At 41.4% G+C, this 25,340-nt stretch overlaps 1 long non-coding RNA gene across 2 annotated transcripts; it reads left to right on the forward strand.

The window, feature by feature from the left end:
- The first annotated feature begins 1,764 nt into the window (after positions 1–1,764).
- LOC119265749 lies at positions 1,765–23,981 on the forward strand. 2 transcript variants are annotated; one of them, XR_005131707.1, is made up of 3 exons: positions 1,765–2,670; positions 2,753–2,814; positions 22,421–23,981. It is a non-coding gene; the product is annotated as an uncharacterized LOC119265749 (long non-coding RNA). The 2 variants fall into 2 exon arrangements; XR_005131706.1 differs by having other exon boundaries at positions 1,765–2,814.
- The last annotated feature ends 1,359 nt before the right edge of the window (positions 23,982–25,340 follow it).

Genomic DNA, 25,340 nt, shown 5'->3' on the forward strand with positions numbered 1-25,340 from the left:
ACCATCTCAACTGTGAAGAGATAAATAAAGTCAGAGAGGAGTCAGGAGTAAGGAGATCCATGAATTTATATAGAGAAATAAAAACGCACTTTTCTGACAAATGTTTAGTGCAGTTTCTGTTCATTTGCAGAGCCACAACTACATTTTATGTTAGGTTTTCTCCAATATGCTCATGTTTTGTAAATAAACAGTAACCGTGTGTTAAAATGTGCAGAAGCGTGCTTTAAGCATGTGATCTGTAAACTTATACTTGCGTAAAAAAAATCAACAAAAACCAGAGACAGCTTAACTTTTGCATATGGTTTTATAGCATCTAGTAAGATCAACATGAACTAGTAATCACAACGAACTTCACCAGCTCTGGGTGGGGGCAGTGGGAGGGGCATGCCAAACATCTTACTGGTTAATATTTTTTCCTCAGCTCCTGCTGCACAGTGATGTCTTCAAAACGTTGTCGAAGTAGGCAAAAGTCACTACACTTTGACCAAAGATAACAGGAAAACAATTACATGGTATTTGGATTTCAGGTTGACTTAATTAAGCTGTCGAAAACTTTCTACGGAGCGAAGCTTAGAAGAACCACATTTGTTTTCCTGACAAACTTTACAATTTAAAGGCTCGGCTGGAAGTGGCTCTTCCATGGCGTCACTCCAAAGAACTCCTTTTGGCTTGTTTTGGGGCGATGTATTCTGCCCGAGCTATTTATATGATTTATTTTATCTTGAAGCACCACTAAGCACCAAAATAAGAGTCTCACTCCTTCATCCACGCAAGTGAATGGCTCTGCCTAATGCATTGATCCTATTACCCTAAACCTTCACTTTCTCTGTCTACTCTTCAGAGCAGGGGAGATGAAGAGATATCGATTGCCGCAGTCTCTGCAAACCAAATAAACTAGACACGAGAGATAAACCATTATCCTTTTCTCTCCTACAGTCTTTCAAGATGCGCAGGAAGACGCAGCCAGTGAGAGAAACAAATGCCCTTTTGGTTTAATGACGGCAGTTCCCACACGTTCCAGCCAGAGCTCTTTAAAGGAGTCAATGGGTTCACCTCAGCTGCCCTAAGCCAGAGGTGTCTGTCACTGTGAGTCTGCTGTGTGTCTCTGAAGGTGCTTGACTGTTCCGCTCTGAAGTCCAGCCATGGACAGGAAGTGGGGGTGAGAGAGGAGGAAGTCCACTCAGCCTTTATAGGTTGCACAGGATTTCTCTCACAGGTTGGTTTTTTTTTTTACCTGTTTTTCTGGCACTTGACCAACTTTTCCAAGAGAATGGGCTGGCAAACATTCAACTGTCTGCATCTCAGCACTTCCATAAGAGCCTACGGCCTTCTCTTTCCACAAGTTTATTATTAAGCTTTCTAATAATGTAATAATAATAATAATAATAATAATAATAATTTCTAATACTGTACATACACATATGTATTGTATACATATTTTCACCTCTGGACTGAAACCTTGCATCTTCGAAATGGTAATATTAAAGGTGAAGGAAATAACTTTCTTACTGTAGCCCCTTAAACCTTAAGGCCCCGTGAATTAGTCCTCATTTCCGTGTCCTCATTCTCACAACTACATAACTTGCATATTAGTTAAACAGTAGTAACATTGTGGTCATTCATAGCTAATGAATATATAAATAGTATTAAAAAAGAAATAATTGAATATATTGTCTGTATTAACATACAAACAATACAAAACTTTGGCGATACAACTTAATGCCAGACAAAATAATCCCATCACTCTTCACTTGAAAGCAGACCATCAAACTCTGTCTAACGAATAAGACGCTCCGAATTGTGAGCTAAAGCTAACCCACCCAGAGCCCGAAGCACTGAATAAATCAGCAGCAGAGCGCGGGGAGAGCTGTTAGCTGAGGATGGGATGGAGATGTATAAAGGAGACGAAGGAGGACGGAGACCGAAGCCAGGGACAGAGAGCACGCTGGAGCGCCTCTGCAGGACAGCGTCTCTCTCAGGCTGGTTTGCCGCAACCAGACACAGGACGCGACGCATGGGAGCGGTCAGCAGCTGCCGGACCTCCACTCTGCGGCTCTGAGGAGGCCCGGACAGGGGGCAAGCAGGCTGGACACATTGCACAATAGCTGGCCGTGGCTTTGACAATGCCTGTCCTGCTCTCTCCACCCGCCCCCCTGCCCCAAGCCTACCGCCTTGAGACCTGGAGCGCGTTCACCGTGACACCCGCATTCAGCCAGACAGACAGACGGACAAAGGCAAGTGCAGAGGGAGAGCGAGAGAAAAGAAGAAAGGGCGAGTGGGTGAGAGAACGATGGCGAAGAAAAAAAGAATATAAAATGGAAAAAATGGTGGGGGAGAGATCGACTGACCACGCTCACCTTTTGTCCTGTCTAGTATTTTACTTTCTTTCTTTTTTTTTGGTTTGACTAATTTCCCAGTTTCTTCCTTCTCTTTTATGGGAATACATGAAGTTTGAACGAGAGACACAGAGACAGTGAAAGAGAGCAAGCGAGAGAGAGAGAGTGCAGGTACATTAAACACAGGGAAAAGTCTACAGTGTTATTTTTACCGCGCTTTCTCTAGGTTGGTGTCTCAGTTTCGGACAGCTCCCTCACGCTTCTCCTGTGACGCTCCCCGCTCGCTCGGGTCCAGGCTGGCCACGCTGCTGGAGGGAAGCAGATTGGCGCAGAGGTAGCAGCAGCTGCGGCTCTTTTTGTTGTTGTTGTTGTTGTTTCTGCTGGGCTTTATGAATCCCTCCTGCTTCTGTACACAGTTGCAGCACAAGGACTTTCTAGGCAGCACCCCCTCCCTCTCATAGCACTTGCAAGTGAAGGAGTAAGTATAAGAAGCTCTGATGGCTTTGTGTGTGTGTGGATGTGCAGGGGATACATGTGCACGGTCGCATTTGTGTGCATAATTCACGCCTTCTAGCTCATTAATAAGTGTGAGCATATTCACATAGTGTTGTCTACTTCCTCACATTCATACACTTCCAAGTGGGACTGTGCATTTATGTGTGTGTGTGTGTGTGTGTGTGTGTGTGTGTGTGTGTGTGTGTGTGTGTGTGTGTGTGCGTGTGTGTGTGTGTGTGTGAGAAAGGAAACACACACATCACACCACAAAAATATGGATATTTTCTGGCTTTTATAATGTTTTGTTGAGATAGGGATGTAAACAATGAGCTGTTCTGTTCAAACCATCTGTAAAAAAACAAAAAACTGAATTTTATTTAATTTCTAATAAACAACAGTTATATACAAACAGGTTTATCGGTTAAGACGAGGATCGATTTTGGACTGTACACATAAAGGCACAATAAACAAACAGTTCTTACTAAAGAATTGAGGTGTGTAATGTTCCCCTCCTTTGTATGTACACGCCCACTCAGCCAGCCTTCATACTTTTACCGTCGCAGCTGCCGTTTCATATCCAAACGTCTCGGATGAACATGCAAATGTTCCTGAGTGATGTAACCAGATATTATGAGTACTACATTTCTGTATGTGGCTGATCCAGCACTCTTTCATGCATTTTAACAGGCTTTCTGTGGGATAACTGGACTCTATTCTGTCCTCACTGGGCAACATATAAGCTGGGCATACAACTAAAAAGCTCCGGTAATGTTCAGGCTTTAAGCATAAACCTACATTAAACAAACATTTTCATTTCTTATGAACAACCATTTCTGCCTCAATAGATGGTTGCATCATTTCAGTCGAGGAACGTCTTCAAAGTTCATGACTAGACAGATGAGAAAACTATTTGAGGCCACTTTTTGAGAGGACAGCGCAACTACGTAGTATATTGAAGGCAAACATCCACAAGTGCTAAAACTCAAAGACAAAGTGTGATGCAACGCAGAGAAATCACTCATGGATGTGCAAAATTATAGAGAAGGACCTGGTGGACGGGACGCAGAGCCCAAGCTAGCCCCAGCCTAGCTTATTTATGCGTTTATAAGATATATTTATTCTCTCCAAGTTGTATTCATTATTATATGCCATTTTAATTTTAACTTTTGGACATATAACCATGAACATATATTTGACAACCTCTCAGTTTAAACATAACTGGGTATATTTAATACACTGGTTGCCTGGTTGCATCTTTCTGCACTTTGTTTATATATATATATAAGGATTATTTATATATATATATATATATATAAAACATTCTGATGGGCTGAATTCTTGATTTTAGGATTGTCAGTTAACAATTAACAGGCAAAATGAATGTCAGAATTTGCATCCCTACTCAGAGCTGTTGCCCATTAACAGTTCTCACAGGATCAATCTGGGACAGCCAGGAGAGGGACAGGGAGGGAGAGAGAGAGAGAGAGAGAGATTGAGAGAGAGAGAGAGAGAGAGAGAGAGAGCGAGAGAGAGAGAGAATCCAAAGCAAAAAACAAAGCTTTTCTAAAGCAGTCACCGGTCCGTTGTCAGTGTCTCGCCCCTTCTATCCCTGTCTCATGCCTCTGTGTGCCAGCAGAGAGAGGAGAAAAGGACAGCTGCCTGATTTTAACGGCTGAGGTGAGAGAGGAAGCCAGGAGGAAGCGCATTGTACAGCACCAGTTAATACTGGCGGGTGGGAAAAAAACAACTGCACAGTGACTAAAAGAAACACCATGTGGTGCAGAGCTGGGCAAAACTAGCTGTGTAACAAAGCTATTGTGTGGTGGAATAATATGATGGGACAATAAAATCAGAATAGCCAAAAATTGTTCCAGCCTCAAGAAAAGGTAGCATAGCAAAACTGCAGCTTAAAAGACAATACTTTTATCTTAGGCTCAGCAATCCCTACAAATGTATCACTACCAAGTAGCTCGGAGTTATGCAAATGATGATCATTTAGGAATGATTAATTATTTTTACAGTGGGAATCTGTCTCAGCCTGCAGCATCAACAGAGCAACTGGATTAGTTTTTTTTTTTTTTTTTTTAAAGTCTCTGCCATCACAAAGTCTGGGTCTTACAAAATGTGCACTAAAAACCATAATGCAAGAGGAAATGTTTGTAAAGAAAGTTTGAAATATAAATGGGAGATGCAGTAAAAAAAATGAAGTGTCTGGAGTATATGCCTGCAGGAACAGCAGGGCTCAAGCTTTTGCTTGTAATAGATGTATTATTTATATTTCCCTCAGCAACTGTCTCGCTGGCAAATTGAGATGTACTTCTGATTTAGGTCTTCTTCATGGCACTCGCAGAAGCAGTCTGACTCTCTTGCCTACGTATTACTGTGCAGCATCGTTAATTCAAAGCTCCAACAGTACTGCTCTCAAATGATTCACCCACACTAGGGGTTGGACGATATATTGCTATGTCAATAAAATTGGCTGATATTAAGCTTCCAAGGAAGCTTATCATCTAAAATGAAGCAAAAGCTAAAATACCAGCTAGATTATCTGCTAAAACCTCACCAATTAAAGCTTCTTTGCTGATACCTACGAAACTCAACCATATACCAATTTATACTACAACCCCAATTCCAATGAAGTTGGGACGTTGTGTAAAACATAAATAAAAACAGAATACGATGATTTGCAAATCCTTTTCAACCTATATTCAATTGAATACACTACAAAGACGAGATATTTAATGTTCAAACGGATAAACTTTATTGTTTTTTGCAAATGTTCACTCATTTTGAATTTGATGCCTGCAACACGTTCTAAAGAAGTTGGGACAGGGGCAACAAAAGACTGGGAAAGTTGAGGAATGCTCAAAAAACACCTGTTTGGAACATTCCACAGGTGAACAGGTTAACTGGATACAGGTGAGTGTCATGATTGGGTATAAAGGAAGCATCCCTGAAAGGTTCAGTCATTCACAAGCAAGGACGGGGTGAGATTCACCACTTTGTGAATAACACTGTTGAGAACAACGTTTCTCAACGTGCAATTCTAAGGAATTTAGGGATTTCATCATCTACAGTCCATAATATAATCAAAAGACTCAGAGAATCTGGAGAAATCTCTGCAAGGCAGTGGCAAGGCAGAAAACCAACATTGAATGCCTGTGACCTTCAATCCCTCAGGCAGCACTGCATTAAAACCGACATCATTCTGTAACGGATATTCCCACATGGGCTCAGGAACACTTCAGAAAACCACTGTCAGTGAACTCAGTTCGTCGCTCCATCTACAAGTGCAAGTTAAAACTCTGCCATGCAAAGCGAAAGCCATAAATCAACAACACCCAGAAACACCGCCGGCTTCTCTGGGCCCGAGCTCATCTGAGATGGACTGACGCAAAGTGGAAAAGTGTCCTGTGGTCTGACGCGTCCACATTTCAGATTGTTTTTAGAAATCATGGACGTCGTGTCCTCCGGGCCAAAGAGGAAAAGGACTGTCCGGATTGTTTTCAGTGCAAAGTTCAAAAGCCAGCATCTCTGATGGTGTGGGGGGGGGTTAGTGCCCATGGCAGGGGTAACCTGCACATCTGTGAAGGCCCCATTAATGCTGAAAGGTACATACAGGTTTTGGAGCAACATCTGCTGCCATCCAAGCAGCGTCTTTTTCAGGGACGTCCTGCTTATTTCAGCAAGACAATGCCAAGCCACATTCTGCACGTTACAACAGCGTGGCTTCGTAGTAAAAGAGTGCGGGTACTAGACTGGCCTGCCTGCAGTCCAGACCGTCTCCCACTGAAAATGTGTGGCGCATTATGAAGCACAAAATACGACAGCGGAGACCCCCGGACTGCTGAGCAACTGAAGTTCTACATCAAGCAAGAATGGGAAAGAATTCCACCTACAAAGCTTCAACAATTAGTGTCCTCAGTTCCCAAACGCTTATTGAGTGCTGTTAAAAGGAAAGGTGATGTAACACAGTGGTAAACACGCCCCTGTCCCAACTTCTTTGGAACGTGTTGCAGGCATCAAATTCAAAATAAGTGAACATTAGCAAAAAAACAATAAAGTTTATCCGTTTGAACATTAAATATCTCGTCTTTGTAGTGTATTCAATTGAATATAGGTTAAAAAGGATTTGCAAATCATCGTATTCTGTTTTTATTCATGTTTTACACAACGTCCCAACTTCATTGGAACTGGGGTTGTAATTAACATGAGTTCAGTAAATAAAGCAGCGCTTAGGTAAAACTATTGGAATATGTACTATTTTTGACCAATTTGTTTTGACCAACAACTGACCGAGATCAATTTGTGATTAACTGCCATGACTATAAAAATTAAAAAGCAAGATATAAAAACAAAACGGTCCTTATATGGCCCATGGATCATGGTACTGATCAATAGGGACCAGGCATAAGCAACTACATGTTGCCTAAAACTATATTAAAACACACCCTACATGAAAAACCTGGATGTGAGGGATAATGTGACTAACATCTAAAAGACTGGAATACACAATGATGAGCGACTGAAAGTTCCATATTCTGAACTGTCGAAAGTTGTATTTACCGGTCATTAATAGCTCAAGTTAATAAGCTAACATTGGCTGAACACACCTCAGTAACTTCCGAAAGATGTCAACATCCAAGTCCTTAAAATTTTACACACCTATGCATGATTTCCTCATACCAATGTGCAACGCACATTCTTGCAGAGAACACGGATAAAATAGTTGTCGTATCTCTTGCAGATGTTTGCTTTGGATATGATTCATGGCTATAGTTCACAAAAAGTGGTCCACATTTTCTTTAGCTGCTCACTACAATGCTCAGCAGACCTATGTAGTGGAACGAACAGCCTGTTACTCTCAATGTTCCTCAACTACAATGATAAACCTGCGCTTTCGCATAAACACTGTTTGCGACAATTGTTTGTCAGTTACTAGCCAATCATTTACATTCCTAACTAGTTTTAAGCCACTTAGAAAAGTGTTGGTGACCATTTGCTTATCCGTAGGCCCCTGGGGGCAGTCGTGGGCTGGAGGTTAGGCCCTGTGACCAGAAGGTTGCTGGTTCGATCCCCAGTGCTGACATGACTGAGGTGTCCTTGAGCAAGACACCTAACCCATAACTGCTCCCCGGGCGCCCACCGCTCCGGGCAAGTGTGCTCACTGCATCTAGTCTGTGTGTGTGTGTGTGTATTCACTAGTGTGTATGTGGTGTTTCACTTCACGGATGGGTTAAATGCTGAGGTGGAATTTCCCCGTTTGTGGGATTTAAAAAGTATCACTTAAATTAGCTTAATCCCCCACCTCTCCACTGCCTCCTCAAAACACACACACACACTCTCCCTACATATAAGGTGCCTTCCTATAATATCAGGTCCTTAACCACAAAGTCTTGCCAAAGTCAAGTTTGTGCAAAACCCTCCCTCACCCTCACCCGCTACACACACATGCACAAACAAGTGAACATCAGCTGAATGCGTACATACTGGCATTCTTGACTAATGGAGAAACCTGATCTTCATATTAATGCAGAATTCAGGCTGTCACACTTCAGCTATGAGGCAAACTGTCACTTTTGGTATGTAAAACTTTTTGCTACACACAGCTCTGGGCATCAGCCTTCTACTTCTGGACAAGACCTGTCAGCCATAATGACTGTGAGGGGGACAAAAATGTATTTTCTATCAGGACACGAAGACAGCCTTCATCTTGTCATGTCAGCCAGAGAATTTACAAAGAAAAGTACCCTTTCTTTGTTAAAACGTGACTTTACATTGGCTGATCAGTCAAGGGATTTAACAGCAAAGCAAGGATTCCCCACTTTGAAACATTACTACAAAACCCAACTACTAGAAGCATGAAAGTCAATACAGGTAGTAGCACAGTGGGCAAATAATGAGTGGCTGTCTGGAAGTCATTGGTTTTCGTGGGTCATTGTTTTTATCATGTCTCTACTGTGCCTGGCTAACAGTGTAAAAACAACTGCAGTAATTAGCATGACAACAATAGCCTGCCAGAGCAGAGTGACTACAGGGGCTGGATCATACTGTCCTTCACCTGGCTAAGGCAATTACTGAGACCTCTGTGGCTAAATAAGCATATCTACAAGCTGCAAGCCTCGCTCCAGGTGCTCAGTACATTTTGCGCTATTTAATTGGACAAAATAAACTTCATCAGAATGTATTTATTACCTATAATTTAACTTGAACCTGAAAATCTCATGCACACAGAGCGAACATGAATATAAACAGAGTTTTCTTTTTTTTAAAAATCACGAACGTACAGTGGCTTCTCCATGAGTCAAGCCCTCTCGCTCACATACTGACTGCTATATTACGTCTTGTTATGAGGGGAACTGGAGCTTTCCACTTTGCTGTAGCTATTTGCTGTTATTTTAGGGGTTGTCCATTTATCTACACTTCTCCTGAAAGCGTAGTCAGCCCTCCAGTGCTAACGTTATTGGTATTACTGATATTGTCAGAATTAGTGTTGCGTGTAGCTTATAAACGGTACTTCGGACTCAACGTACTTCAATGATTACCAAATTCTCAGCATTGCAGTAGCTAGAAATAGCTTCTCAAAAGAGCCATCAATAAAAGTTAACATTTAAAAGCTGTAGTTTATAGTTAATAGTCATGTTTATACTTGTATAACATATAAAAGTCTGAGGGCACTAATTTCTCTCCAATACTAATCCAGGAAAATAAAGTCTTATCTTCTAGATTTTATAAATGTATGTGTATCAGCATCTGCCGACATGTACGTAAATATCAGATATCGACATCAGCCCACAATTCCCATATCAGCGCATCCATAGAAAACTACTGTGACAGAAACATACACATGAAAACAGACCAACAACAATCCTTCACCACACAGCACAGACATACACACACCTCCACCCGTCCACAAACACTTTACCTGCATAGAGAACTACAAGCTGGCCACCTCTGTCAATTCTGTGCTGCCTTCAGCTCTCGACAAATCTCTCTTGGATGTCTTCATGGATAATTCTTTAGTGGATTTCTGTCATTTGTACCTGCAATTGTGGGATTACATTATTCAGCACAGCGCAACAGAAAAGTTGCTTCGGAAACTGCAGCAGTATATAGAACTAGCTATATATGACACCGAGGTCTAAACCTCAGTACTTTTAGAAGTGTTTGTTCCATGTATCTCCATTCTGATAATGCAGTACCCACTCCGGGAGGGCACAGTCCTTAACCAAACAGAGAAAGAATATTTATGAAAATAGTAACATTCAGTTTGTTTTCTGTTGTCAGTGTTATGGCCATTCAAATCACTGCACTCTAAACCACACTTTGCCTTATTTCCTCAGCCCTCTAATCACCACTTAGCAATTAATTACTGTCACAGAGGTCCTCACGAGTTTATGAAGGGTTTCACGAAATGTGAAAACAGCGACAAGACTACACAATCAGCCACGACTGTGGCCATAAACCGAACTGCGCACTGTGTTTATGTCCACACGAGTCGCTTTACTAACACTACAGAGCAACAACTCTAACTTCTTGAGATGTAACATTACAGGCATGCAGCACACTTATTATAGGGTAACGTACAACATAGCTATAATAAAATGTGTATGTTTCTGAGGGCAATTTACAGAATTATGAAACAATTATGAAAAACTCGTTTTTATTTGGTCCACTAATAATGCTGCACATAGTCCTCACGCTTTACTCTGATTAAGTGCAACATTCAAGAATAGCTGTTTAGTTTAGGCTACAGACTCTGCAGTTGGCTATATTAGCGATTAGATTAGAAATGAATGTTTTTTAAAGCTGTATTGTGTTAATAACTCATAACATACTACAGTACGTTCACAACTGGTATACTGACAGCACAGTATCGTGTAACATCATTTAGAAATCAGCAGACACATTTGGCTTCGTGTCAGTCAACTGTAGGAGTATCTTCCTTCCCGTTAGCAAAAGTTTGGCAAAAACAGACTTTTATAAAGTATTTTCAATGCATGCTTTTTTCCGGTAATCTGTGAGGAAAGAGAAGGAAGAGAGCAAAAGCAACAAAGACAGGTAACGAAATCCATTCACGGTAACCAACTGACTGAGTATATGTAGGCTTCAGAATGTATTTTCAACTGAAAATAAAAGTATAAAGAAATAGTTAAAAGAAAGAATTAAACAGGGAATCGACTTTATGGACCAGTAATAGCAGTTTATGCTACAGACTGGAGGGAAGGGAGAAGGGAAGGGAAGTGCATAAATATGGGCAGCTAAAAAAGGAGCAATGATTTGGTTAGAAAATCTAACAGAAAACCTGACAATGTGTGTAAAACACATACCTGGCAGTTAGTTTAGCTCCTGTGTTACGTTGGTCAGTAAAATGTTTATCCTAGTTACGTCCTCTTTACTCTATAGGTCACAAAAGACTAGAACAACATTTTAAAATAATTACTTTGTTGTTTGTTAATGCATCATAAACTCGTGAAATACACTGCTGGTAAAACATGTTTGCTTGAGCCAGTTGAAGGCAGTTTGAGTGTGCATGATCAGGATGGTACCACCACCGCCTTATTTTAAGATGGAAAAAACTGTGAGCTTAGTATGTATGCGTAGGGATGCATGGCTGAACAGCCTGACACTGCTGTCAAAAGCATTCTTAATCCTTCAATGACAAATGTTTCATTCTTCTGAATTGACCCTGGTTTGATTGCCAACAGCACCCAAAGAAATCATCTGAATACCTCTCTGTTTAGTAAGCAAACTCAACAGCAGCTAATTCAGGGTGGTTTTAGAAGTGGATGGCAGAAACTAATATTCTACATCTACCCAAGTTTTCAAAAACTCAGGCTACAAAGGCTGCCCTTGAGCTCAGCAGAAGAACCAGCAAGCCACCGTTCATATTGTTGAGCACTCTCTTTCCCTCTCATGTCTTCCCTGGCAGCTTATTGTGCTCAGAGGCTGGCTATTTAAGATGCGCTCTCTTCAATTTAGAGTCCATGACGAGTCAAAATGATCTTTGCGCTAAGCTCAATGAAAGACATCCCACTTTGCCAAATAGACTTAGGAGCAAAGAAACCCATGTTAAGAAAAACATCACAACCCATCTAATGATATTCAGCTCCTCCGGATTTAAGTGAGGGACGAGGAATCAGAGGAAAAAAAATAAAAAATCACGAAGGCCACCATCTACTTCATTTAGCATCTTTTTAGACAGGAAGCGACAGGGATGGAGCCGCCTTTCTTCAGCCTTGGGTGAAGCGTCAACTTTAGGGTCAGCCTGACACATTTTAATCCGGGCAGGTGCTGCTGTACCCCGACACCAGTCTTGACTCGCCGCACACCTGGTTTCTGCACTAATCTTTGGCTGAAAGCCGATCGCTGCAGAAACTGTCTCGCGTAACTTGTCTTCCAGTGTCTCCAAGAGGGAGAGAGAGAGAGAGAGAGAGACAGAGCAATCTCCTCTGCCTGGACAGCTCTTTCCACCCCGTGAGATCTGACAAGCGTGTCCTTCCTGATGCACCAGGATCTGGAGCGGTGCCATGTTTGGGGGTGGTGGATGTGGGGGTGGGCTGGTTGGCTTGAAGGGAAGTGCCAAGCTCAAAACAAAAACACAAGCAGCAGGAGTCAGAAAAGGGTGAGTGTAGCCAGCAGTAGCCTGCAATAAGCCATCAGCCTAGACAGGCTTCTACGTCAATGAAGCTGGTGCCTGTGTCCTTGGTGGTCAGAACACATCTGTACAGTGCACCTGTCCCCACTTAAGCACTGAGAACTGGGCTCTGCAGTGCACAAGGAAACTCGATCCGCAAAACACAAGGAGGCTCTCAGATCTGAGGGCGCAGCTCTGTCCTCAGTAAATATAGGCCTGTTGATTCAGCTTTCAGAGCTCATCACTCAGTGGCAAGACTAAGCTTCGGGCGGGGCCAGGACTCAGCCCATGCTCTCTGCTGCACATCTCTAGAACAAAGTAACCACCAGTACGAAGCTTCTCACATATGTTCTCAGTATTGTTAGAAGCATGTCCTGATACAATCTGAAAGATCATTACTGAATGCATTTAATGAATCGTTATTGGCCATTTAAAGCCCAAGTCAAATTACAGTTCTTTCTTAAAGATGTTCTGTCCCAGTGCCCTCAATTTAACTCACTGTTGTAAAGATAAAATAAACAGACATTATTCCTGTTATTTGCAGCTGTGAGGCTTCCGTGAATTTTCCAGGGTGGAAAATATTAAGTTTTCCAGGGAGTCCCAGGTTGTTAAATATTAAGAATGTTTGTATTTTACTCAAATAGTGTGTGTGTGTGTGTGTGTGTGTGTGTGTGTATTTAACATTCAGAAAAATATTGATTAAAAAAAAGATAAAATTAAGATTAACCACTGCCTACAAAATGCTCATCAGTTAATCATGGTCCTAACAGTCTACTGATCCTGCTGGATTGACAGCTCTCTTTCTAACATTCCCAGTTTAATAAGCCACTGAAGCAGAATTAAAGACAAAAGCATGCACAGGTAGAAATGAGTGACATGGGCGCTAAGCTACATAGTTTCATTGTTAAAAGAAAATCATGTATTTCCAAAATAGCAGCGGAAGTTTTAATCAGTTTTAATTTTAGAGCATTTCTATTGGTTCATTCATCATGAACCTTTTGCACATGTAAGGGATGAAAATTACGCCTTTTTTCTGTGAACAGCGATGATAGTGGGGTCTACAGAGCCACCTGTATGTGTTCACTCACTAAACATTGAACAGCGCCTTTCAGAAGGCGAAGTTCTTGTTCACTTCACAGCTAAATGCACATCCAAGGAAGGCACACAAAGGATATTAGCATGGCTGACTGGACAAATGCACAAACAAACAAGCTTTCAGTCATGCTTGCTAGGGTAGCTTTGGCTTACCGAGTTTCCCTGATTTAAAAATAGTGGGGAATGCACAGTTTTGTTAAAGCTATGAGGCGGAACAAGCAATTTCAGACTTCTTACTGGTGAGGTTGACGCTTACGCAAGTTTTACCCAAAACAGTGCTGCCCAGTTTAGACCAAAAAGTAAATATGGCAAGATACATCAGTCATTTATACGTCATTGCAAAATTCACAGGCCGTAACACATATTTAGGCTGCCTGGGGGTTTAAATATTTATAGTAGAATTACTGTAAAGTGGAAAATAAAAACAACCCTACAGCCACGAATATCTGCAGTCCATCAACTGTGACTAAGCTAGCCATATTATCAAAACAAGGTGAAACTAGTTGCATGAAAAATGCTGCAGCTATTACACTATTAGCTGTTAGAGTAACTGTGGATTTCCCAAAAAGAGTACTTTTACTTTTTAAGAGCTCATGTTACATCAACCAAAGGTCGGACAAAAGCCACATCAAGTCAAACAATCCAAACGATGGTTCAAAAAATAAATATATGAGCTTTTAAAGAAATAGACTGAGTTCAGAGTGGCCACCCTATGCAAACACTAAAGCTGAAGTGTTTATAATGTAGAATTTTAAAGTACCTGGGAGCCTTGCATTTGGTTTCAACTTGAATATTATTATCTATTAAAACACAAAATACAGATAGTGAGCATTATAGGACTCAAACTAACTGCTCAACAGATGAATAGTTCTGTCTTCTAAGGTTGACACTGTGCAGGCAACGAGTGAGCAGCAGTCTAAATCTCCCTTCCGGATACAAGGAGCATGGAGGGCAGGAGGTGGATGCAATGTAAACTCGACCCTTGATTTACTGTCTCCCCCCAAAAAAACTAAAACAAAACAAAAAGAAACACCCAGACTGTTTAGAGCATGTCATAATACACCTGATACAAGCGTTCACAACCCCGGATAGGCAGTGGAGCATTGAGAGCGTGAGGAAGAGGAGGAGTGAGAAAGACCCAGTGGCTAAAAGTGCTGGCCCACATTCCTCTCACTTATCTGGGACAGCTAAGCAGAAATTCATTTGCCAAGAGGGTCCTGAGAGAGATGCACATGGGGAGAGGCAGAGAGAGAGAGAGAGGGGGACACAGGGGGGTGAGAGAAAGAGAGAAAAGAAGGAAGGGAGGGGGAGAACAGGTTGTCAGAGGAAGGGTACTAGCACTCAGACTGAAATAATTACCTGTCACACTGGCGATATTACGAGCATTGCCCAGTGAAATAAAATAGTGCAAAAAGATTAATGGCTCCCTCTCTGCCCCTCTGTCTTCCTCTGCTCCTTTACTCTCCCTGCCTGACGCTGTCAAACTGCCCGCATTGGAAGACCACTGCACATGCTGATAATGAGATCGACAGGACAACAGACAGAGAAACATCAAACCCCACCCTGATACAGACTGACAGCTTCAGACCCCATCACTCTTCAATACATATAACAGAGAGCATACTTTACTAGTAGTAGCAGCAGCAGCAGCAGCATGTGGCTTAATACAGTACATTCATTGGCTATAGAGATGGTCAGGGTCATTGGCTATAGAGATGGTCAGATATTCAAACTCGTCAATATTAATTTCCTTAACTGGGTATTTGAATAGGATGTGCGCAGATGACATACATTGCAGGTTTTTGAGACAAGCTGCTGACACTACATCCCACATTAAGCAAATGGCAGTATCTAAGCAGAGCTATATCTGTAAACAGTGTGCAATAGTGCAAAACAGTTGCGGTCCCACTGATCAAAGTTATGCATGTTAGCTCTTTAATGCCTACATTGACAAACGTCCATTTTTGCATACTTTTGCGTTTTGCACTTTCTTGCATTTTATTTTTTTGACAGAACCATAAAGTGTATAGTATATTCACACATTTAGCATAACCTCAGCCATTCATTAATCATTTCTACACACTATATTCTTGAACTAGCCCATAATATCACAGTACCACTAAAACGTAAATAAGTTTATACCATGATATTGACGAGAAAATGACACAATCTGGCCTCAATCATGTACTCTGGTTTGGCTTTGGTAAGTGAGTCACAGCCAATACACCTTATATGTATATATGTGTGTACACACACACACACACGTACACACACACACACACACACACACATATATATATATATATATATATATATATTTTTTTTTTTTTTTTTTTTAATATGTACATACATACATACGTACTGTATATAGAGAGCCTGCTGAAGGCATTAGAAATTAGAAATTCACCTTTTTTATAAATTTATGCTGTAAGTTCTGTAGAAAGTAAACTAGTCCCAATGACAAACTTGGGTTTGTATTTTAGTGATATTTCTCTAATTTCAAGGGAAAAAGCTCAGACTACTGAGGAGCAGCGTTTTAAAGACAGCATGGCTGGTTCTAAAGATTTAATTACATCATTTGTTAAATTAGGGCACCGTGATTCTCACAACATCAAGAACATGAACAAGATGACAGAAATTAAATATAAAAAAATTCAGATAAACACTGAGACAGAGGGAGATTTGATGGGGACCATTACAAAATTTCACAGCATGTCAGAAAGGCAAGCAGCTTAGATAAGATATGGAATTTCCCAATGATATTAAAACAAGAAAACAGTATCACTGATGCAAAACACCACTTTTACTATATTTTGGCTTTTTGCTGTAATCAAGTGGACGTGTCACCAGCTGCAGCATCAAATATGTTCTGTGTCTGGGCACGTATGTCGTCTTACATGTTGCTCAGTTACTTCAAAATGTTACTTCAATAGCGTCAATAAAGTTATAAATAAGAAATCCCAGTGCGAGTTTCTTGTTTGTCTCACTGTTATTTTTACATACACTTTCTTATATAACAAAATAAAATAATATATTAAAATATTAGTATAGAATATATTAGTATAGTATGAAAACCTAATTTCAGAATAAAGCTATGTAATACAGTGATATTTTGGAATCAATAAAAAGGATTTCTGGGCCCTACTGAAATAACCAACTGACTAAATATGGATAATCTTTTGCCTTAGCAGCATTAACAGCATAATAATTGAATGTTAAACCTTCTGGTTTTGTTTTTAATGCATTATAACAATAAGCATGGATAATGTCTCGTTGAAATATTTGATGCTGCACTGTTTAAAGAAGCAGCAATTCCAAGTCATGAGGAAAACACAAAAAACGAACAAATGAAAACCATACAGGTTAAAATACAGTGTGTGTGCGCTGCTGTCAGTCAGACACATTGGGTCAGATTTCACATTAGCTTTTCAGACCATGTCATACATATTTGCATATTTAGTTTCAAGTTATTACATGGAACATCCGAATAACATGCAGGCAGGGAAAGGCTACGTGATCCATGACATCACATACATGGATATAGTGTACACCTCTGCCTTCTACACTGTAGACTGAGGTTCAATCCCCCACCTGGGCAAACAACCTACACTATACCAATAAGAGTCCTTGGGCAAGACTCCTAACACCGCCTTGGCCTACCTGTGTATAATGACCAAATTGTAAGTCGCTCTGGATAAGAGCCAAATGCCAAAAATGTAAATGTAAATGAAAACTTCTAAGAACTGAGATAAACAAAGACAGACTAAGAAAACCAGAAAACACTAAAGAAGCAAAGAAAACACAAGCAGAAAAAAACATGAACATTCATGTTGAACAATACTAGGAAAACACAGAGGTATGTATACCAACACAGAAGACAAGGAACACCTGAGGACAGTTAACGAAGGCAGGGCGAGAACCGAGGAACAGGAAGGGGCTGAAGACAGGGAGGACGGGGGAGGAGCAAACACCAAAACAACAACAAAAGCACATGGCTGACAAAAAACAAAGCACATGGAACAAGAAAACAAAGGAGACAGTGGAAGAAACCAACAAAGGGTGTAGGCACACTATGACAATTATACTGATGAAAACATGATGACAATAGTAGATCATTCACTTACATCCTCAGAAGACACGTCCTTCACCACGTTCCTCTTTGAAAACCCTTTCACCGTGCCCGCCATTAGCAGATTCATTCACTTGGGGAAGGAGTCCAAAGCACAAACCATATTACATAATGTTTTTCTGCACATTATGCACAATTACACATTTCCACCAGAGAAGTCTCCAAATTGACACATTCGTGTTGTGAGAACAGTATTCTTTTGTAAAAGCGTACTAACGGAGGCTGTGTTAGGCCAGTGTGTTCAGTTGGAGCAGAGCTGAGGTGCGGTTTGGTGTGGTGTGGAGAGCAGCTGTAGAGGGGCCTGGCCTCAGGGAGTTCTGCAGTCATTCCTCAACTCCCTTTGAGAAACATTCAGCCATCACACCCCGTGACAAAATAAACAACATTGGTGATGATTGGAGCACGGCCAGGTTTTGGGGGTTTTGGGGGGAGGGAGGGAAAGAATAAATAAATCTTCCACCATCAGATCCAGTCATCCTGCCCAGAAGCTATTAGCGCTCCGAGAACTGTACACCCTCCTGGCCCGCCTCGCGCAGTGCGCTGGCAAATTAAATTACTGTCTCAAATGGAGCAGCTATGGCCCTCTGGCCCATCACACTGTATGAGGATAGGAGAGGGAAGTTCTACTGAAGCCTGGTGTATACCGGTCTTTTCGGCACGCACAGTATGTGCTGCTATATAATGACTTCCATATTTATCCCGTGGGTGCAGGCCAGCCGCTGCAACCCAGCATCCACACTCTCTGCAGGCGCAGAAGAGAGCTATTAAGGACTTGTCAAGTGTGTCACATCTGTTTGTGAATCTGGGTGGATGCAAGTGCAAGTGGAAGATAATTCAGTGGGGGATGGATCTCAGTCATGCTCGGAGCTTACGGCTTTACAGTTATTTTGCCACACAAGCGCAGATCAAATTAGCATTGTTCAATAAATAAAAACATAAATAAAACGGTTTACAAAAGATCAGATGACTTATAATACTATAGGCCCTATCTGTGGTTTTCAAGACACATATCACATACATATCTCGTACCTAGAAATGACCTGAAGCCGTTTTATGTTAGTTTTGTTCTGGGTAAAGAAATGCTGTTCTAGGTATGCTTAGAACAAACGAGGCATGACAAACCATACTGATGTCAGACCATATCCTTAAGCAACACTTCAGCGATCACCAACCCTGCCCCCGGAGAACTGCCTTCCTGCAGCTGCAACACAGATTTGGGATGGGGTAAAACCTTCATGAAGGTAGATCTCCAGGAGCAGTGCTGGGTACTCCCCCTATATAGGATATGTTTTTCATTGTTTTGGCTCTGTAACTCTGGCATACTGGACTGCAGGAACACAAAGATACCAGAATCTTCGCTGTACTGGCAGATATTTACATTAAAATAATACCAGCATCAGACAGATTAGATGATATTTGTATCTATACAACATTCAGAAGCATTTTAAAACGCAATCATAAAGAGCACCTCATGCAAGACAAAATCACTGGTTGACTTTTAAGCTTAATCTTCAATTGGTTCCCCCCTAAACAAGAGATCAGTGGAGTGAAAATATACCTGTGGTTTTGGACTTCCAGTGATTTATCTGCGCTATAACAACACCGCAAGGCTTTACATTAAGGGCTTTCTGACATGCTGTAAAACTGGGAGCTGATATCTGAGAAGGGTTCTGCACAGCATTCCAGGGTTCTGGAGGTGATGATTAACAAGAAAACAACATTCAATCTTCCGTACCATTGGCCAACAATTTAGTCAGAGTTTGGAAAGTGTTTCTTAATTTCTTAATTTTTCAAAAACTTTACACGAATGCCAGCTGCCCATGTCGGGGGGGGGTGTTACTGATGCACACTGCCCTACGAAGAAATCTGCACTGGCTCAAAGTAAAGCGAAAAGCAGATTATGTGCCAAATTCTTGCAGTATTTAACACGTTCCCTTCCTGCTACACTGACTGGAAGATGAACTGCTATCCTTAACCTAAAGTTTGTCTACTTCAGCTACAGGAGAAAGGAATAATAAACATGCATAAGCACTTTGCAATTATGACACATTTACTCTAAATTTCCCATAATTGTCAGCCAGTATGGTACAGACCTAAACACACTTCTGTATTTTTGTAAACCAGGTCTTTCACAGCTGGACAAAAAGCTAACAGCTGAAATTACTGCCATAGGTTCACACACAGACGTGAATTTTACAGCTGTGTAGTAATCAGCTGCCACAAGAGGGTTAACAGCGCTGGGATAAATCACAGAAAAAAACTACATGGTTTTGAAAAGACAATGCCAATGCTAACTAATGTTTCTCTAGCTCATCTCATCTGTTTTATATATGTATGTTGTAATCCATAGAAGCAAACACATCGCATTACCACAAGTGAAGGCACTGCATTATGCTGACACAAAAGGTTGCCAGTTGGGCTCTCACCATGAACACTATGAAGTCCCCTCATGGGGAGCGCAGAGAAAAATGAGGGAACCACTAAGTTTCAAGGTAATTAAATTAAACCACTGAAATGTGGGCTGCGAAAAACAGGCCAAACTATGTGGTAAACGAGGGTGTACAGAAGAGGCCTATGCAGCACTGCATTGACTGTTAATGGAGGAATGGGCCTGTATTAAGATGAAAGGGGTGACTGAGCAATGCCTCATTTGGCTGGTCCCTCAGGAGGGCATGGAATGCCACAGTGGGCATCTCACATTTATCCAACATCAGCAGCTGCGCGCCCTCCCTGCACCTCTCCTCCACCTCTTCTCCCCTTCTTCTCCCCTCCCTGCTGGGGCATTCAGCAGATTTTAATTTCACTTCTGGCTTCAGTGCTGCAGCCCGGGCTCCAGCCACACAAAGGCCAGGGTTTCAAGTTGAACGTGAGAACCACCTCATCTCCTGACCCCCATCTCCATATGAATAGCCATGAAAAAACGATGCAATGGAAAGAGGGATGGGCGCAAATGAGAGAATGATAGAACACGGAGCAAAGCGTGCCTGCCACCAACTTCTAATCTCAGACAGGATTTCCCACTTCTGACTGAAATTTGTTCAGCCTTTTCAAAAAGGAAATAAGCTGGGGAATTATTCATAGAGAGACAATATTGTTGTGTTTGAAGTTTAGCTGCATTCAAGTGCATTTTAATTGAACAATGCTTACAACTTTAATTCCTTTGTCACGGTCCAGCTAACGGACAATAAATAAGTTCTAAACAAGATTTTGAAACAAAACAACAAAATATAAAGACACATATAAACTTAGTAACAGTATTCCAAACTGACGAAAAGCCTCCTTTCAAAAGCAACTTCAAGGACAATATCCAAAATACCTGAACTTGGTCTTTGCACCATCACTGGACTTCAGTCTGCTGCCTGCATTAGATCATTTATTGCCCGACTAACCGGCTAATCTGCAGGCAGCCCCCAGAATGACCCCATTCATCAGGGTTCGATGTGCAGGGCCGGTTGGCCTGTTGATGGGAACTGGGGGGAGTGTGGGGTTTGGTTGATTGGGGTCTGGGTAGAGAAATGAATACAGTTGCACTGACCTGACTCCTCTCTCTCTTTCTCTCTCTCTCTCTCTCTCTACACAGTCAAAAGGGCCTCTGATCACGCCGCTCAGCTCCAGCTGTGCACAGAGGGACAGTGCTTGTCATTAATTCAGAACATGAGAAACAGTACATGTAACAAATTGACCTGGCAGCAACATGAAAACTGGAATAGTGCAAAAAAAAGGGGAAAAAAAAGATCATTTTGTGGCGTTTTGGATAAACTGTACTTGTTCATAATCAGCTACATTAGACCTAGAACGTTTAGAATGAGCTTACCTGAACCCTGCAACATAATGTTGACATAACCAAGCCATAAACAAGTCATGGAAGAAGTCATATGCCACTATGATAGATGATGTTCGGTAATAACAGGGTCATGTTTTCATTACCACTGACTGCCATCAGCTCACGCGTGAGATCATGACAGTTAACTAAAGGACACAGCAAAAATGATCATGTACCAAACATTTTGACATATGTCAATAACCAGTAATGGTCACATGACACTGTAATATTACATTACATCACGTCAGCATACAACAACTGACGACTGTTTATGGTATGGTTATGTCACTGTTTCATAGTGGGGTTCAAGTAGTGTTACCAGCTTACAGTTACAAACCTACAGTATACAATAATAAATACTTTGGGTCATATCCACATGGCTGGTTCAAAAGCTATGCTGCACTTTCCGATATGACAAGTGTACATTCTGGTAATGGCAACCACGAGTCTTACAGGCAAACAGGTCTATGACCAGAGAAGAAAAGAAAAAGTGGAAATATATGGTATGGTTTTTATCACGGTTACTCTGTTAGGACATAACACAAAAAGCTACATCAATCTCCACTCCATCAGGCCATTATTGTCCTCTCTTGCTATTACCCTCTCCTTCTTCTCCTCCAGCTTGTCAGACCAGAATTACAGCTGGTTTCACTCCCTTACACTACAGTGATGAATGGCTGATGTTATCAGTGGCTCAGAGAGAAGAGAATGGCCCTTACAGGCAGAGGACATCACTGTGACGGACCAAAACAAGCTTATATGCCTTTAGTAATCACTTAGAAAAATTGCCATGGAGAAGCACTACATGTCTAGGAAAACTACAGAGCATAATTTAAGGATCCTTTCTGTCCCCGTTCCTTTATCTCTCTCTCTCTCTCTCTCTCTCTCGCTCTCTCTCTCTGCAGTACACTGGGGAGGCAGCACTGTGAGCTGAGAGTGTGGCTCAGAGCATCCACCTCCACCATTATTGCCCTGCACAGCTTTTATCACTGCCATTAATCTCCTCCTTCAGCAGTGTTACCCCATAAAGAGGCAACCTGCAAATATCGGAAGCTCTCCACCCCACAGAGAAACGTCGAGGACAGCCACAGGCGCTATTACACAGACTAATAGCAATTCCGCCCATATGTCTGAGCTAAAGCCTGGTGGGAACCCGAGTCGGCGATGATTACTGCAGCACCCATCAAATTTAACTGGTCATCAAGACATAATTGAAAGGCAACTAACTGCCTGCTGAGTGCATTCTGTTGAAAAGGCATTCAGACACCAGCAAGGTGAAACTTAATTAGACGTAATGTGCTCAAAGGCGCTACTTTCAACATAAGATGATGGAAGGCTTAAGCACTACGCTTTGCTGAGTAAATGCACCCTGTCCATAGGCGCAGTGTAGACTGAATCTGGCCTCATCAAACGGTCAAAGAGGAGGAAGCCTTCGACCTATTTTTCACCTCTAAGCTTTTCAGTGCAACCTCACTACCCTTTCAACAGACTGCGTTCAGTAAGACTTTAATTAAAGAGGAACAAAGAGGGAAAGAATAAGCAATAGCAGAATTAGAAAAACCTGGTCAATCCTACACCAACTGAAGAAAACACAAGTGCTGTTAAGCTACAAAAGCCTAACGGTCACTGTGAAACCTAAAATACCCGAAAGGCATGTTTTATCTCACTGCGTAACATCTTAACCTGCACAACTGCAAGACCACAACACTATATGACTCGATGAAAGATGAAGACGACAGGTAATTACTCTTCACTTCTCACTGGACTTTCGCTACTTTTCAACACACTGTTCAGTCAGATGAATGTCAAAGAAAGTTCAAATGATTTTAATAGAAAACTTAGCAAAAGGACAGATATTACCACTAGTAGAGTCAGGAAAAAGACTCAGTAGTCATTCTACCAATTTGTAAAGCAACAGATGAGAATCCACATGCAATTACAGTGCAAATGTTTAAAAAGCACGGTGACATCTAAAGCATCCCAAGGGCATTTTTTCTTTCATAGTTTCTTCACTTGGCCCCTTAGGAGGTGACCATATGTGCATAATAAAGAAAGCCGGAAGGTAAGAAATTACATAGTACATAATATAAACGAGGCACACAATGGCAATGCATTGTATACTATATTTCTGAACCCTTTTTACAGACACAAGATTAGGCAACACTGAATATGTGATCTGAATTTGTTTAAGATCACTTGAGTGCGTTAAGCTTTTTTAGGGAAATGGAAATCTCCATAAAGCAAGACTAAGAGGGGCCAGATAACACGTCTGCCTTACACAGAGAAGACTGGGGCTTGATTCCCATTTAGGCAGGAATACAAGCAAGACTCAAACCACTTATCTACCTTGTTAAGCCTCTGGATAGGAGTTTCTTCTACAACTGTAAGAAAGAATAAAGAACAGCCTCCAACAGCAGTCCTTGCAGTATAAAATGGATCATTTTAGTAAATAAAATCAATAAATCATTTTTCTTTGTTTTCATTTAAAGAAAACAAAAGAGTGGAAAATGCACTTGGATCATTTCGAAGAAGGTTCTTTAATTTTCTACTTACAACAGTGAACATTTTGAATGGCAATGGTTTAGATTTGTGGAACTCATTGTATTTGTAAAATGTTAACTAGCACATTTACATTTGTGGCATTTGGCTGACGCTCTAATCCAGAGCGACTTACAATTTGATCATTTTACACAAGTAGGCGAAGGTGGTGTTAGGAGTCTTGCCCAAGGACTCTTATTGGTATAGTGTAGGGTGCTTGCCCTGGTGGGGGATTGAACCTCAGTTTACAGCGTAGAAGGCAGAGGTGTTACCCACTACACTGACCAACAAATTAAGGTTCTTCCCATTGAAAAGCTATTACAGAGACAGTGCATGAAATATAAGATACCTATCATTTAATACCAAAAAGCTGAACAATGTTGCGATATACATTTACAGTCTTTCCACCCAGCCCTAGCATTACATATCTGTTAATCTCTTTTCAGCTTCTGTTTGACCCCCCAGCACTTTGAACATGAATAGAACAATAACAGAACTTCCACATTATGCTCATTTTTTTTATCGATTTCTACTTTGCCATTCTATGCTTAGCCTTCAAATCCATCATCCGGGCAGGTGGAAGCGACGAGGGAACAAAGCGGTAAAAACTAATATTGCTTTCCAGTGTAAGCACATCATTCTGCTAGTGTGAGAAAGGAAGCTCCTTGCGGGGCCTAATACCAGCCACATTCTTCAGTGCTTTCCTACAGGGCTCCCTGCCCTCGCATTGTATGCTTTTAGCGTCAGACTGAACTCGGTCGCCTCATATTCAAAACACCAGGCTGATGTCAGTGAGATAACTGTGTGTAAGCAGTGACGCTGGTCTGCTAGACCAAACAAAAGGCCTGACCCACTTGACATATTTTGCCCAAAATGGATTGAACTGACATCACTGCAACATACTTGGGTCAATACAGCATCATCCCCAGGGTGAACTAATGATCACGTCTTAAACTCATCGCAGCCTGAAGACATTCCTAAACCACTTGGCAAGAAGTCGTAAACAAAATATTAGGGAGCCTTATTGGAAAATAGGCATTTGGTTAAACTAGTATCAGATCCTCACAGTGTGCGGGCAAGCTGGTGTCTCAATGTCCAAACAGGGGGCTGCAAAAGTCAATTGAGCTGAACTTTGTAGAAGCCACTGAATGTGTTCCAGTAATAAACAAGAAAAACAAAACACTTTTACTGACAAACAGTCTGTGTGTAAATAAATATGAAGAACAACTACAAAATACTTATTTTATTTTAAATAAATCCACTTGCCATTGTTCAGACATATATGCC

Source organism: Pygocentrus nattereri, chromosome 17, assembly GCF_015220715.1.
Source record: "Pygocentrus nattereri isolate fPygNat1 chromosome 17, fPygNat1.pri, whole genome shotgun sequence".
NCBI lineage: Eukaryota > Metazoa > Chordata > Actinopteri > Characiformes > Serrasalmidae > Pygocentrus > Pygocentrus nattereri.